Here is a 16,460-nt window from a genome sequence, read left to right as displayed (position 1 = left end):
GGTCAGCAGGGCCTAAAAAGCGGAGGAGGAAGTGGAAAGAGTCGACAGAGGCCAGGAAAAGTGTGAACTGGGCCTGCAGGGACTCCCTGGGACACCTAAAGAGGCAACCAGGGAAGATAATCTTGGAGCATCTTGAGAGGCCACAACACACGAACCAATCGCCAGTCCTAAAGGCCTCCACCTGAGACTTTGTAAAGGATTCCAGAGTGAGATTTTTATTCGTCTACTTATTCAATTTCTACAGAGGAATTATTGAGTCTGTCATTTGCACCTCTATAACTGTCTGGTTCGGTTCTGCAACCCAACAAGAAAAACACAGACTTCAGAGGATAATTAGAACTGCAGAAAAAATAATTGCTACCAACTTGCCTTCCATTGAGGACCTGTATACTGCACGAATCAAGAAGAGGGCCGTGAAAATATTTGCAGATCCCTCGCATCCTGGACATAAACTGTTTCAACTCCTACCCTCAAAACGACGCTATAGAGCACTGCACACCAGAACAACTAGACACAAGAACAGTTTTTCCCCGAAGGCCATCACTCTGCTAAACAAATAATTCCCTCAACACTGTCAGACTATTTACTGAATCTGCACTACTATTAATCGTCTCATAGTTCCCATCACCAATCTCTTTCCACTTATGACTGTATGACTATAACTTGTTGCTGGCAATCCTTATGATTTATATTGATATATTGACCATCAATTGTGTTGTAAATGTTGTACCTTGATGAAGGTATCTTTTCTTTTATGCACACTGAGAGCATATGCACCAAGACAAATTCCTTGTGTGTCCAATCACACTTGGCCAATAAAAAATTCTATTCTATTCTATTCTATTCTACAGCCACCCAACTCAAAGCAAAATAGGCCACCTGTTCCTAAAATTGGCATCATTCCAGAGGATGAGAAGACACCAGTTTTTCGGGGGGGGGGGGCAGAGGAGAAGCTTGGCAATCTCTGCACAAGAAGCTTGCCGATACCTTCTTCCTCGAGCCGAGAGAAAGTGACTGGCACCCAGCCAGCTTCCGTGCCTCAGAGAGGGCCACCACTCTGCTTTTCCCACTGCTGGCCTTAAATGTGAGACTAAACAAATAAAAGGTTCCAACCTGAATATTCCTCCAATCTTGCGTCAAACCAATGAAAGCCAACGAACAAACTGCCATTTTAAAGCCTGTAACTGCAGGGTATTGTGAATACTGGGCTGCAACTGTGTTCTGGAAAACATTTATCAGCCGTCTCCCGCTCACAGAATAATGCCAACTGGCCAGATCCACACACACACACCCCAAAATGACAAGGCGGAGGCTGCATTTTTGGAAAGCTCCCTAAGCATCGCTGGGAGCAAAGGTCAGATTTCCAGACCAGACAGGAAACACCAACAGAGGAGCTAATTGATGCTTTATTATAAGGCTACCTTAACAGAATCTTGAGAGCCTTAAATGTGAGGTGTGAAATGTAAAAGTGCACTCCTCCCATCGTCCTCTTTGCAGCCTGAGCCTCTTGCCCGCCCATTGTCCAGCTGCAGGCTCAGCTGTTTCTTATCTGCCCTTTCCATGGGCAGCGTCTCTTGGCCCAGCTTCTCAAGGTCTTTCTCACAGCTCCTTACAGAAAATGAACAAGCAACCACAGACCTGCAATTTCAGAAGAGACTCTTCAAGTCATGCATGAGCAAATCCTTGTTTCCTCATTAGCAGTAGTTTAAAATAAACAACACTCAGTTGCTCTGATTAAATCTCATCAAAGATAAATGTTCTCTAACCCAGTGTAACCATATTACATTTACTATATTAATATTTAAAAGTGGCTTACAGGCTCTTCCGCTTTGGGATTTCCCACAGTCCTAGATCCCTAACCCTTCAGACTGAAATAGTCAGGCAGAGAAACACTGTTGATCACATACTTAGAAGAGCAAGAATAAGAGAAGAGCAAGAGGAGAACCACTTGCTCCAAGACGCACTGATTCACTATGAAGTGAGCAGTGTTAGGAAAAAAATCAGTCATAACTCACACATTTTCTTTGGTGAGCTGCACCTGTAGAAGGAAGCTGCCGCTCATGAAATCAGGCCTTTTAATAAAATCGGTTAGTCAGCACAAGCCCTGACAGACTCCTTCAGCCAGCTGTGGTACCCTTTATTGCATCTGTCACACAAGGATACATACCTGCCTGCCTGAGGTGTTTTTGAGTTCCCAAATAAGTAAAAAAAAAAGTAATTATTTTAATAAGTAATAATTATAAATAACTCAAAGCAGTGAACATACCTAATACTCCTCCCTCTTCCTATTTTCCCATAACAACCTGGTGAGGTGAGACGGTCCCTTCTAATTGTTCCATTCTATTATTCTTGCCCCATTTCTCACCTGTCTGCTATCACATGGTTGGCGTTACGATTTATACAATACAGTTGTTGTGCATGGATCTTTTAAGTTAGAGAAACAACCGAAGGGGAGAAACAGAAGCCTAAATAATCTGACATATTTGGGTTGTCTACCATGATAGTCCAGGCACTGCTGGCCTGCATCGAAGGTGAGCTTTGTCAGGAGGCCCAAAAGAGACGTTATGGGATGGCAGCCTCATAAGAAAGGCTGAGCTGACTCGCGCATTGTGGAGCTGAGGACAACAGAGACGGAGGAGCCATCCAGGTGTTGGGAAGAGCAAGTTTGTGCAAGACACAGCAATGCCCAGGAAGGCAGCAAAGGACTTCAACTCAAGGGAGGCAAACAAACTTTGCATCCTGAGGTTGTGGCACACTAAGGGGCAAGAGCTGGGCTGAAGAAAGGTCAGGGAAAAAAAGCAGAGTTTGTGTGATGACAAGAAAAAATCTGGCAACGGACTGGACTTGAGAGGGCAAAAAAGGACTCAAAAGGTCAATGTCACGCCTGAGCCACAAAGGGTGTGGTTGATGGGTAAGCAGAATGAAAGATGTATCTGTGGGAGTCATTTAATGCAAAGGGAGTCCAGTCTGTTGACAATGACAATGAATAAAGACTGCATTTAGTACAAATGATATTACTGAGCGATTCCCAGCACCAACAGCTCTGGCCAAAATTGGTCCTCAAAGGCTCTGCAAAAAACCCAGAGCTGGAGCCCTCCATGCCTCGGGAGGCGAGCTGCTTTAAAGTAGGAGAGCCCCTGAGGAAGCCTCCTGCTTGGGTCCTGGAAATAAGGGGGGGGGGTTTCCAAAAGGAGCTGACAGATCCCACCTAGGAAAGTTTATCTGCTGGATCCCACCCAAGGTTTTCTGCAGAATTCTGCATCTTATTGTGTACTTAAATATGCCACTAGACAATACAGCCCCCACTTGGCTGCAGGGAGCCCTGGATGGAGGCCGATCTGTGTTAGCCTGTGTTAGCTGTGGGTCCCGCCAGTTACCCTAGCACCACTTTTCCTCAAAATGAGCCCCCAAATGCTTTGATTGAGACTGAGTCAGGGCTTCAGAGCTGTAACAAACAATCTGCACCTTTTCCTATCGACAAATCTCATTATGTAAAAGCAGAGGCCTTCATGAGCTGCAGCCCGCTTCATCCCAGCTCTGGCCATTCAACAAAATCTGCCCCTGAGGAGAGATGCTGCCAGGCTCCTGGGCTGCTGTCAGCTGCAGTGCTGTTTCCATGGCTGGTGGGATCGGCTGAGGAGCACAGAAACCCTGGCTCAAAAGGGAGAGGAAGGCAAGCCAGGGAGCCGTCAACAAGCCTTTGAAAACCAACTCAAATGGATTAAGATGGATGGCTTCACTAGAAAGCAGGTGAAGTGCCCTGGGAAGGGGGGGGGAGACTTCCCTACTGCTACCCCACAAGGAGTCTGGCGGTTTTTAAAAAGAGCCACAGCAAATGGACAGGAACCTCCACACGGAGAACACTTGGTGGCAGCTTAAAAATAGACTGCAGCAACTGCAGCCTGTAACAACAGCCCTCTCTCTTGCCCCAGAGCACCTGGCCCTCTGGCCTCTCCTCCTAGTCCTTAAAGGAGCCCCCAGAAGAGGTGAGGACCACCAAGGGGCAAACCCAAACGGGACCAAGGGAAGGCAACAGCAGGACAGCCTGGTAAACAGCCAGCAAACCTGCTAGGAGCTGCACCAGGAAACCCTGGGCCAGAGCCTGTGGTGTAAGTTCATCAGAGGAGCGGTCCAGCAGAGGGAGGGTCCTCTTTCCTGGAGAAACTGGCTGGACTCTGGAGGAGAAAAGCTCCTCTGAAGAGGGCAAGAGTTAGACCTTGACAAAGAGGGCAGGAGGGAGGGGAAGGAAGGAAGGAAGGAAGGAAGGAAGGAAGGAAGGAAGGAAGGAAGGAAGGAAGGAAGGAAGGAAGGAAGGAAGGAAGGGCACTGAAGGGGGTAGAACTACTAGAAGATAAAATCCGGAGTCAATATACGGGCAATCTACCTGGGCACAAAGGTTATTTACAGGCTGCAAACAAATCTGGCATTCCTTAGATGGGGGGAGGGTTAGTCAGCCGCTCTCCTGGAAGAGAACTGAAATGCCAGGCAGCCCTGATCCACCCACCTACACAACGCAGAAACTCACAGGAGACACTGACTATGATATTGTCCGAAATGATTCTGTGGATCCTTTGCCAAAAACTATTTCTGTTATTACTTGGATTCTGAGCTTTCCGGTATAAAATGTTTGTAACAAATAAATACATAATTAGGAATAAAAATATGGGTCCCCCCCCCCCTCAAGGTAGCACAACTACTTTCATCCAGTCTCATACTCTAAATGTCTTGATTTGGGCTACCTGGCAAATTCATCCTGGTAACCAAACTGCTGTTTTTTGGACCGGGAGGAGCTCCTAAACTTCCAGCTGTTCAAGGCAACCCCCAGGTATCCACTGCCATGAAGTATGTTTGACCACAACAGCCTCTCTCATCACTGAGTGGCCTCTTGTTGTCCTCCTCCTGCCAAATTCAGCACCCGGCTCCCTGCCCTGCCAGAGCCTCAGCAGCTACCTGGGCCCTTCGCTCTTCCACTCCATGGTGCCTGCCCAGAGGCCATGGCTGGGTCTGTGGAAGATGGGAGAGTTTCTTCACATTTACTGGCAGTCTCAGTAAAAGCAGCTGGCACAAGTAAGTGAAGTAATTTTTGCTGCATACATTTTATCAGCAAAGAAAGCCTGAAGGTTCCAAATAAATACTCCAATGGGCTCCAAGAACCTGGTCGAAAACCTTATCCTTATCCTCCATTGGGCAGAAGCCCAAGAATTCTGCAAGAGAATGAAAACCATTAGCAGCAACCAAAGAAAAATCAGCCTGGCAGCCGTGCTAGATTTCTGCCCTCTGAAAGCAGCATAACCATCAATAGAGTGAACCGAATCACGTGGAAGAAAAGAGCCTTTGGTTCCTGACTCTGGAACCCAACTGACTCTGGGGCCCAAGACTGGCAAAGGTCTGGCAGGGTCCCCTACAGCAAAGCTGGCTGAGGAATTCTGGGAGTTGAAGTCCCAGGTCAGAGCCAGGTCAGTGTCCAGGTGAACTCAGAGAGACAAAGAAGACCCAACCTCCTGCACTCAAGATCCAACCTGGCCTTGACACTGGAACGTGTACACACACAAACACACACACAGTGCAATGGCACAAGATTGTTTCGTTTGTTGCTTTACTCTTGCAAGTTTTATTACGTGCTCATCTTGTCTCTCAGCACAGCGTAACAAACTTGCAGAATAAAAGAGACCTTGAAGGTCTTCTAATCCAACCCTCTCCTCAAACAGGAAACCCTATTTCAGGCAAATGGGTGTCCAGTCCCTTCTTAAAAGCCTGCAGTGATGAAGCACCCACAACTTCCGCAGGCAAGCAGTTCCACTAGTTAATGGTCCTCAATGGTCAGGAAAGTTCTTGGTTGGTTATCTCCTGGATTAGTTTTCATCCATTGCTTCTTGTTCTGCCTCCTGGTAAATAGATTGACCCCCCTCTTCTTTGTGGCAGCCCCTCAAATACTGGAACATTGCTATCATGTCACACACACACACACACCCCGGGCCTTCTTCACTAGACTAGACAAACCGAATTCCTGCAACCGTTCATTGTATGTTTTAGCCTCCAGCCACCTAATCGTCTTTGTTGCTCTTCTCTGCACTCTTTCTAGAGTCTCAACATCTTTTTTGTATCATGGTGACCAAAACTGGATGCGGTATCCACGTGTGGTTTTACCAAGGCCTTATAAAGTGATTATTAAGAAGTCAGGTGATCATTGGTCTGCAGTGGTATATAGGGTCTCCTGATTAAGCAGGGGGCTGGACTAGAAGACCTCCGAGGTCCCTTCCAACTCTGTTATTCAACCGCAGATGCTAGACCGAGATCTACAACCGCCCGAAGGACGCAAAGGTCCCATCGGGGAACGGGAAGGTGGCCTTTCTTTCACGGAGGATCCCGGCACTGCCAAGAGAAGGGGCTGCTTTCCCCTGCCCAGGTTGCCCCCCACCCCCCCCCGCTCGCCTTTCCTTCAGCCGATGCAGCCCCCCTCGAGTCTCTCCTGGAAAACCGGCGAGGGGTCACTCGGCTCCTGAAACGGGAACGCTGGCACGACTCTCCGGGAGACCCGGCTGTCCTGGCGTCCCGGCACCCGCTGCCGTGGAGAGGAGAGGAGAGAAGCGGCCTCGGGGCCCGCAGGCCCACCGCCCCCACCGGCCCCCGTCAGCAGCCCAGCCGCCCTAACGACCCGGACAGCCGCGGGAGGGAGGCCGAGACGCCGAAAACGGCAACGGGGCAGCGGCCCAGACCCCCCCCCGCTCCCCTCCACCCAGCCCCGGAGACGCAGGAGGGGCGGCGGCTTCCCTGGGAGGCTCCTCAGCGCCCCTCCCGGGACCCCGCCTGGACCCCCCGCTCGGGCAGCCGGAGAGAGGCGTCGCGCGGGGGCTGCCCTGGAGCCGATCATCCCGGCGACTCACCGGCAGCTGCCAAGGACGCGCCGCGCCACGTGCCTCTGCGCAACGCCCCCGCCGCCGACCCGCCCGGGGAAGCGGGGCTCCGCTCGGCCGCTCCGGCACCTTTGTCTGCCCGGCCCGAGAGGCTGCGCGGCCGCCCGGCTGGCCCGGAACCGCCGCTCATGCCGGGCGGCCCGCCTGGAACGCCAGCAATGCCGCCGGGCCGGTTGCCGAGCGGGGGCGGGGCGCAGGCGGAGGCGGAGGCGGCGCCGCTCCGCCCGGGACGGGGATCCTCCGCAGCGGAGACCGGCAGGGGAGGCGGCGGCGGCGGCACCGAGGGAAGCCCCTCACGGCGGCTGGGCGAGGCCGCGGGGGTGACCCTGCAGCGCGCGCCGTCCCCGCCTGGAGCCCTGAAGAGGCGCCGCCCGCGGGGTTAGGCAGCCGGAGACCCCCGCCCGAGAGGGCTCCGAGGGAGCCGCGGGACCAGGCGCGACGGCCGCTGGGGGGAAGTAGCCGGAGTCACGCGCCGGCCCGACCCGATGGCCGCGGCCGAACTGCGCCGCCGTCCCGAGTGGGCAGGGAAGGAGCCGGTCGGGGGTCTCCTGGAAGGCGGCGGCGGCGGCGCCCACCCGGTTGGCTTTGCCGCCCCTTCGGGGCCCCCCCCGCCCCCCCCATCTGCCATCTGCGCCAACCTCCTTGGGAGGGCAAGGCCGGTGCCGACCCGCTGCCTGGCTCTCCCCCCGCCGTCGATGCAGCCCCGGCCTCCCCCACTTGAGACCCCGACTCGGAGGAAGGGATCCGACGTCCCGGTGGCTTGAGCACGTGCAAAGTAAACTGAAGGTCAGGCAGCACCAAAGCCTGTGAAGAACTCGGTTGTGATTCAGCCTGTGACCCGGTTCACACCACACCCTGACCCCCAAACGACGCCCTCCCTCCCTGCCTCTCTCCGCTTGCATCTATACTTTAGGTTGCTGGGCAGCTCACCCATTTTGATGCAAAGCAACACACACACACACCCCTAACCCATGGAGCAGCTACAGCTCACAGGAGTTCTGTCCTTCTGAGCACAAGTGGTGGAGAAGAGTTGTCTGGCTCACAAAAAGGAGTTAGTTGGAAAAGGTGTTGTCCACAGGAGCTCCTGGCTGCCCCCAGCTGGTCTTTTCCCCAGGTCTTCCGTCTCTCACCTTTCCTTCTAGGTGGTCCCCTTCCCAATCACTCAAGACGAGGATGAAGAAGTCTTGTCCAGCCCCATCAGAAGCTCACCACTCTGGCTGGATCCTGCCCTGCCCACCAGAATATGGCCAGAAGGGCTCTGGAAGGTTCTTTGAAGTTGCCTGAAATCAGGAGGTCAGAGGGCTCCGTCTGTCCATCTGGTAGAGAAATGAGCCACACTAGGGATCGGAGGAGAGCCGGAGAAGAGCCGTGCCCTTGCTGTCAAGAACATTCCTCGCTAACCTAGGAGCTTCCTTTGTTATTTAAGGTATTCAAGGTATGTGCAGGAGGAAAGCAATGCCAAGTGACTGGGTTTCGTGGGTTGGAGCCTTAGATGTGACACTTCTGGTTTATCAACTGGCCGGTGAAGTAACTCCTTAGCTGCTGCTGAGAAGAGCCCATCAGAGAGAGTTGCACAGTCACATTTGACAACAAAACAAGCCCTTTCCTGGTTCCCATGAAGCACAGACCCGAAACCGACAAGCTTCACACTTTCTATATGCTCAGTCACAGGAAATCATGCCAGTGTTGAAAGTCTTCTGGCCTAGCACATTGTGTGACTGCAGGCTCCAGACTTGTCAAGTGTGAATCCAGCCCCTGAGTGAACAGACTACAGAACAAGAGAGTTGGAAGGGACCTTGGAAGTTTTCTAGCCCACCCCACTGCTCAAGCAGGAACCCCTATATCCGCGATGGCGAATCATGTTTCAATATTTTTGTTTCTGAAGAAGGATGGTTGTTTTAAAATCCAGGAAAGCCAGTTTAATAAACGTCATGCTTGAAGACTCATAGTTCAAGGTCTTAATTTTTCCAGTCAAGAAACGGAGCTTCTGTGGAAAATAGAGCTTGGGAGACCTAAGTCACCGTTTGCTATTATGATTCTGACGAAGATTCAGGAAGGCAAAACTTTTACAGCAGCTAAGTAAATTCTGCCTCTTCGTTCCTTTCATTCTTGGCCTCAGAAGGCAAGGGTGCTCTTCTCCCATCGACTGTGGGAGCGACTGTGTCCCAATGTCTCAGGCAGGACCCTTTCCTTCAGCAGGAGCCCATCTGCCGGCCTCCCAACTCAGGTTGCCCAAGCCAGAAGAAGGAGATATGAGGAAGAGCTCCTCCCATAATGCTGAATCTGGAGCACTCACCCCAAAGGACACCTTTGAGCAAACTCTGCTGGAGCAGCAGTTACTTTCCCAGCCTGAGTCAGATCCAAGGGACCTAAGTGGCTGGATCATTAATCTCAGAGCAGCCATCTCTGGATCCAGGGCAAGCCCCTAAGAATATGCGGCTGAGCTTTGACAAAGGCCGCAGCCGGTGCCACTCAGCTCACTCAAGGGCATCCAGATCAGAGTCGCCACAGGACTTACACTTGCTGCCTGGATAGCTGAACTCTTTTATGCAGTAAATCCTACGGTCATCCAGGCAGTTCCTCTCCCCCAGAACCATTATGCTATCTTGCAGGGCCATCTCCTTCCAGTCAAGCTCAACGGTTTGTGGACACGTCCCTGCTTGCATTTTTCTTGGAAATAAGGCAGAGGTGCTTTGCCTTTGCCTTCCGGCATGAGGGGCTGAGTTTTTTGATCTTTGATTGACTTTGTAGCCTAACCTCTAATCTCAGGATTTTATCCTATCCAACCAAGCAGGCCTGAGGCTGCCGACTTTGTGTTGCCATCTAGCCGGGCATATTGTATAGGCAAAAAAGCCAGTGGTATTAAAGGAAGACATTTGCTGAGTAAACACAGAGCATAGAATAATTCTTCCTCCATGGAGCTATGAGGGGTCATTTCCACCTGGTGGGCATCCCGTGTCTCCACAGATGTTCCGCCACAGTGGCATCACTCAGAAATGGTAGTTTGCCATTTTTTTTATGTACGAGCTGATGAATGGGGGCCAAGATGGCTTCTTCCCATTGTGTCAGCATCAGCAAATTTACAAACAAGCTAACAAGCTTCAGCTGGGACCAATTTTTGCATTTTCCTGTTGTCAGCTGCTGGAACTCTGGTTGATGGTGGTTCTTTCAGCAGTTCAAGAGGGCCGTAGCCAACTTAAAACTACTCTGAGGGCCCCGGATGCAGACCTTTTCCCAGGCTCACATTTGCAAATAGCTGCAGGTGTCATCAGGGTTTTATCCAAGGAGAAGATATGAAGAATAATTATTCTGCTCTAGAGGCACTCTTGAGACAGAGGCCTCTCATTACTGCCATAACCAAAAATACATCTAGAGCAGCGGTTCCCAACCTTCTCGGCACCAGGGACTGGTTTTGTGGAAGACAATTTTTCCATGAACCTGGGGAGGGGGAGATGGTTTCAGTTTCACTCACTTGCCCACCGCTCGCCTCCAGCTGTGCAGCCTGGGAGTTGGAGCCTCCTGATGGGCTGTGGAAGTGGTGGGTGGGTGCAAAGCTGCATTTGTGAAAGCGTCCAAAACTATCCCCTCTTCTCCCCCCCCCCACTGCTACCTCCGCTGATTCACTGAGCCAGAAAGGTTGGGAACCGCTGATCTAGAGTATCTGGCTCCAAACAGTACAGGGGCCGACACTTTGGGAATTCCTGTGTTCAAATTGCCAGGGCAGGAGCAACAGAGAAGCCACATGCAGCCAGGGTGACGGACATCCTCCTGCATCTTACAAGGCGACAGCCACACACAGTCTTGAGGAGCAGATCTTGGAATAACGGGAGGAAGGCAAGACAAAGCAAAGCAGAGCTAGGGAGCCCAGATGTGCCGCTCCCCTCTGGGACCCCAGCGGTGGGGAAGATTTCCTTTGCTGAAAGATGTACCAAAAGTGTAAGAACTTTTCTGTTGACTTTTGGACTAATTTAAGTTTTATTTTCATTATTGCTGTACCTCACTGTTAATTGGACTATTTCAAATTAGTGCCTGTAGGTTCACTGGCGATCCCTGGAGTAAAACGGTGGATTAAAAGTGTTCCTATACAAGTAATTTAATGACTGAATCCTGAGTAGAATACTGTTGCCTGGGGCATATGTGCATGAGAATGACAAAAGGTGTCTTGCGATGCAAAAACCACAACTGACATGTTTGTGTCTGGTAGCGTCACCTTTCAGACCTTCATCCACCTCAGGTGTTACAGAGACCCTTGACAAGACTCACATCCCTCCCCCTCCCATTTCAAAAGCTTTCTGCTCATCCCAATCCAACAGCCCATCAATCTATCCTGCTGAACATAGAGATAGAACAATAGGGTTGGAAGGGACCCTGCTCAAGCAGGAGACCCTACCCCATTCTGGACAATGGCTGCCCAGGCGGGTCCTGCCTAAGGCAGGACTGCATTCCTGGTCGTTCTTTCTCACCTGAAGTTTTCTACCACTGGTGAGGAATTCAGACTAGCAGTGAAAAGAAGAAGACCTTCCTTGCCAGGTGTTTGCTTGGAACCTGTTGACTTTCGGCCCTTTGATCCTTTGGCCTCTCTTGACTCAGACCGACTGGTTTGACTGACCTGACCAGTTGTGATGCGGACTCCCTGTGAGTTTCGCCTTCCTTGCTCAGCAACATCATCACCTACTTCTGACATCTTTCCCCAAATCTTAATTGATGACAGGTGGGGGAGAATTGGACTAGAAACAGAAGCCCAGACATCTTCACACAAAAAGAAAATGCAAACCAGCTTACCAAAAACAGATCCCTAAATGACAAGTTAGGAATGCAAATTTAAAATAAGCAAAAATAAGGTAAGAGAACACCTGTCAGCTCTAGACAGATTCGAATCACTGGGTCCTGACAGATTACATCCCAGAGTTCTGAAGGAGCTGGCAGATATGATCTCAGAATCTTTCAATCATATCTTTCAAAGTTCTTGGAGCACCAGGAAACTACCTGAGGATTGAAAAAAAGCTGATGTGGTTCCCATCTTGAAAAAAGCAAGATTACTAATAGGACAATACTGGAAGAAAAAAGAAATACCAACAATAGAAGAATGGATATTGAAAGTTGCCAATTTGGCTGAGATGGCGAAGATATCAGCCTTTTTGAAAGACAATACGCAAGAAAGATACTTAAAGGAATGGGAAAAATGGATTGACTATATTCAAAGTAGATATCAGACTAAGAGTTATCAGACTGTTTTTGAATGATTATGATGTATTATTTTTGATTGTTTTCGGGGGAAGTTAGGAATTGATGATTGTAGGGGTATAATTAAGTTGGGATGAAAATTTTTTAGCATATGTTTGTTTTATTTTTAACTATACCTTGTGCTCGTTCCGGGAAGTCGGGGGGGGGGGGTTGTGAAGGGAGGGGAGGGAGGTGGGGAGAAAGGGGGGGGAATTTTCTGTAAAACTTTTTGAATAAAAAAAAAAAAGAAAAGAAAAAGGGGGGAAAATCAGATCCAGGAAATTACAGACCAATTGGCAAAATCAACACCAATACTTGGGAAGATCTTGGAAAAAATAATTTCTTTTTGCAAAAACCTTGAAGCAAACAAAATTATAACCAGTACCCAACACGAATTCATCAAAAACAGATCATGCCAAATAAATACTATTTTAGTCTTCAACAAAGTGATTAAATTAGTGGCTCAATGAAATATTGTAGACATAGTATACTTAGATTTACTATTATTTAAGTGCTACTTCTTGGCAAGCTAGAAAAATGTGGGGTAGACAGCATCACGGGTTTGTAATTGGCTGACAAATCGTACTCAACGAGTAGTTCCTAATGGTACTACAGCTACATGGAGGGAAATAAGCAGGGGGGGTAATACAAGGTTCCATCTTAGGCCCAAGACAATAGCTTCATAAATGATCTAGATCAGTGGTGAAATCTGAACCGGTTTACTACTGGTTCGCTGGCTGCACATGCGGGCTGTGCACACACATGCACAGTGCACACCACGCACCAAATGCAAGGTGCACATGCACGTGTAGTGCATGCCAAAAGGAGGCTTGGGGTAAGTAGAACAGTGCGCAGGGGGGTGATCAGCTGTGGTGCGCAATCTTTTTTTTACTTTTAAAAGCATTTTTTTTACAGCCTATTCGGCCAAATAGGTTGTAAAAAAATACTTTTGAAAGTAAAAAAAAAGCCTCTGACAATCACACAACTCAGCTGTGATCATCAGAGCCTCTTTTTTTTAACCTTTTAAAAGCATTTTTTAAAAGAAGCGGGTGACCAGGCATTGGGGGGGGCATGGGCGAGGGGGCCCCAAGAATTTTTGCTACCAGTTCTCCAAACCACCCTCTGCAATTGCTACCAGATCAACTGATCCAGTCTGAACCTGGAGCATTTCACCCCTGATCTAGATGAGGGAATATAATATAATGTTCCTTCTTGCTTCAAATGCTCTACTATCATCCCAGTGCTGAAGAAGCCCACCATCAAGGAACTGAATGACTACAGACCAGTTGTTCTAACATCTGTAGTCATGAAAACCTTTGAAAGGCTAGTGCTATCCCACTGGAAAACCATCACGGATCCACTGTAAGACCCCTTGCAATTTGCATACCGAGCAAATAGATCAACAGATGATGCTGTTAATATGGCTCTGCACTACATCCTACAACATCTTGAATCTCCAAAGACCTATGCAAGGGTCCTTTTTGTAGACTTTAGTTCAGCATTCAATACCATCATTCCAGACACTCTTCTAATGAAGCTAAACCAGCTACAGGTACCTGAACACACTTGTAAGTGGATCATAAGCTTCCTAACAAACAGGAAGTAGCAGGTGAAGCTAAGCAGAATCACATCAGATACATGTACAGTTAGCACAGCCCCCCACCCCCAGGCTGTGTGCTCTCCCCACTTCTCTCATACCAATGACTGCATCTCTGATGATCCATCTGTTAAACTACCGAAGTTTGCAGATGAAAACAGTGATCGGTCTCATTCGAGGGGAGGTTGAATGACTAGCCTCGTGGTGTGACCAGAACAATCTGGAACTGAACACATTCAAGACTGTAGAAGTGGTGGTAGACTTTAGGAGAAACCCTTCCATACTTCCACCTCTCACAATACTAGACAATATAGTATCAACAGTAGAGACCTTCAAATTTCTAGGTTCTACCGTATCGCAAGATCTAAAATGGACAGCTAACATCAAAAACATCATCAAAAAAGGACAACAAAGAATGCTCTTTCTACGCCAACTCAGAAAGCTCAAACTGCCCAAGGAGCTGCTGATCCAGTTCTACAGAGGAATTATTGAGTCTGTCATTTGCACCTCTATAACCGTCTGGATTGGTTCTGCAACCCAACAAGACAGACACAGACTTCAGAGGATAATTAGAACTGCAGAAAAAATAATTGCTACCAACCTGCCTTCCATTGAGGACCTGTATACTGCACGAATCAAAAAGAGGGCTGTGAAAATATCTACAGATCCTTCACATCCTGGACATAAACTGTTTTAACTCCTACCCTCAAAATGAACCATCACTCTGCTAAACAAATAATTCCCTCAACACTGTCAATTATTTGCTAAATCTGCACTACTAGTTTAACAAAAAGAAGGACTAGGGGAGACATGATAGCTGTGTTCCAATATCTTAGGGGCTGCCACAAAGAAGAGGGAGTCAGGCTGTTCACCAAAGCACCTGAGGGTAGAACAAGAAGCAATGGGTGGAAACTGGTCAAAGAAAGAAGCAACTTAGAACTAAGGAGAAATTTCCTGACAGTTAGAACAATTAATAAGTGGAACGACTTGCCTTCAGAAGTTGTGAATGCTCCAACACTGGAAATTTTTAAGAAAATGTTGGATAACCATCTGACTGAGATGGTATAGGGTTTCCTGCCTGGGCAGGGGGTTGGACTAGAAGGCCTCCAAGGTCCCTTCCAACTCTGATGTTATGTTATGTTATGTTATTAATCTTCTCATCGTTCCGATCACCCATCTCCTTCCACTTATGACTGTATGACTGTGACTTTGTTGCTTGTATCCTTACAATTTATATTGATATTGATTGTTTCCTGATTGCTTATTTGTACCCTATGACTATCATTAAGTGTTGTACCTTAGAATTTTTGATGAACATATCTTTTCTTTATGTACACTGAGAGCCTATGCACCAAGACAAATTCCTTGTGGGTCCAATCACACTTGGCCAATGAAAAATTCTATTCTATTCTATTCTAATTCTATTCGATTAAGAGGAGATTGGAAAGCTATTTGTATAGGATGTCCTGCTTGAGCAGGGGGTTGGACTAGAAGACCCCCAAGGTCCCTTCTGACTCTATTATTCTATGTTCTTTCTTTTGTTTATCAGAATAAGGTCCCAGCCCAAATACTGTAATTAGTCAGTGAAGGAAGGGTGAGGAGAGGCTTCATAAAGTAGGAAAAGGCTTCTCAGAGACCAAGCAGTGTGGATCATCTGGGCATGAAACTGGCCTAAGAAATCCTGGTCCAGATTTCAGCCGCTTCATTCTCTTTTTTTGGGGGGGGGGGCAGAGGGGAAAGTGTTGAAGCTCTTTCCTGCCCACGATCTGTGAGCTCTCTCATTCATCACTTTCACTTGAAGGGCTGAGCCATCAGATGTTTTGAAAAACTTAATGTCACTTAAAGCAGGGGTCTCCAACCTTAGCAACTTTAAGCCTGGAGGACTTCAACTCCCAGAAGTCCTCCCAGAAGTCCTCCAGGCTTAAAGTTGCCAAGATTGGAGACCCCTGAGTTAGACACCCAGCTTCATTGGGATGCAGGTATAGCAACCAGCTTTAAAATAAAAGTTCCTTATTTTTCCAGATTCGGCCATCTGATTCGGCTTCCTCCAGGAGCAGAGGGGTTAGATTTATTTCAGGCGCGAAAGGTCCCCGGTTCGAAATTGGGCAGAAACGTTTATTTTTCTGCAACGTTTGCTTCTTCCGAAATCGGCTTCCCAAGTCAGTTAAAGGTGAACTGGTCCTGGCAATTCGGCCCCTTGAAGCAGGGGTCTCCAACCTTGGTCCCTTTAAGACTTGTGGACTTCAACTCCCAGAGTTCCTCAGCCAGCTTTGCTTTGCTTTGCTTTTGTTTTGCTGCCTGAGGAACTCTGGGAGTTGAAGTCCACAAGTCTTAAAGGACCAAGGTTGAGACCCCTGCCTTGAAGGCGTTAGTGCAGGGGTCCCCAACCTTGGTCCCTTTAAGACTTGTGGACTTCAACTCCCAGAGTTCCTCAGCCAGCTTTGCTTTGCTTTGCTTTTGTTTTGCTGCCTGAGGAACTCTGGGAGTTGAAGTCCACAAGTCTAAAGGGACCAAGGTTGGAGCCCTGTTCCAAAGCAGGGTCTCCAACCTTGGTCCTTTAAGACTTGTGGACTTCAACTCCCAGAGTTCCTCAGCCAGCAAAGCTGGCTGAGGGACTCTGGGAGTTGAAGTCCACAAGTCTTAAAGGGACCAAGGTTGGAGACCTGCCTTGAAGTGCAGGGTCCCCAACCTTGGTCCCTTTAAGACTTGTGGACTTCAACTCCCAG

At 48.8% G+C, this 16,460-nt stretch overlaps 1 protein-coding gene and 1 long non-coding RNA gene across 12 annotated transcripts in view; one reads left to right on the top strand and one right to left on the bottom strand.

Moving 5' to 3' along the window:
* KIFC3 (kinesin family member C3) overlaps window positions 1-8,816 on the bottom strand; it is a 38,835-nt gene extending 30,019 nt beyond the window's left edge. For 2 of the 11 annotated variants that reach the window (XM_058154848.1, XM_058154850.1), the window contains exon 1: window positions 8,124-8,816. The gene's annotated coding sequence lies outside the window, so the exon portion shown is untranslated. Of the gene's footprint in view, window positions 1-6,884; window positions 7,044-8,044; window positions 8,074-8,123 lie in introns of those variants that run through there. The other 9 variants (XM_058154845.1, XM_058154852.1, XM_058154856.1 and 6 more) reach the window with 6 other exon arrangements.
* On the top strand, window positions 7,553-8,862 carry LOC131183998 (uncharacterized). The gene is made up of 2 exons (XR_009151897.1): window positions 7,553-7,700; window positions 8,057-8,862. It is a non-coding gene; the product is annotated as an uncharacterized LOC131183998 (long non-coding RNA).
* The last annotated feature ends 7,598 nt before the right edge of the window (window positions 8,863-16,460 follow it).

The sequence above is a fragment of the Ahaetulla prasina genome, chromosome 12, assembly GCF_028640845.1.
Source record: "Ahaetulla prasina isolate Xishuangbanna chromosome 12, ASM2864084v1, whole genome shotgun sequence".
Taxonomy (NCBI): Eukaryota; Metazoa; Chordata; class Lepidosauria; order Squamata; family Colubridae; genus Ahaetulla; species Ahaetulla prasina.
This window is presented reverse-complemented; position numbering and strand designations above follow the sequence as displayed.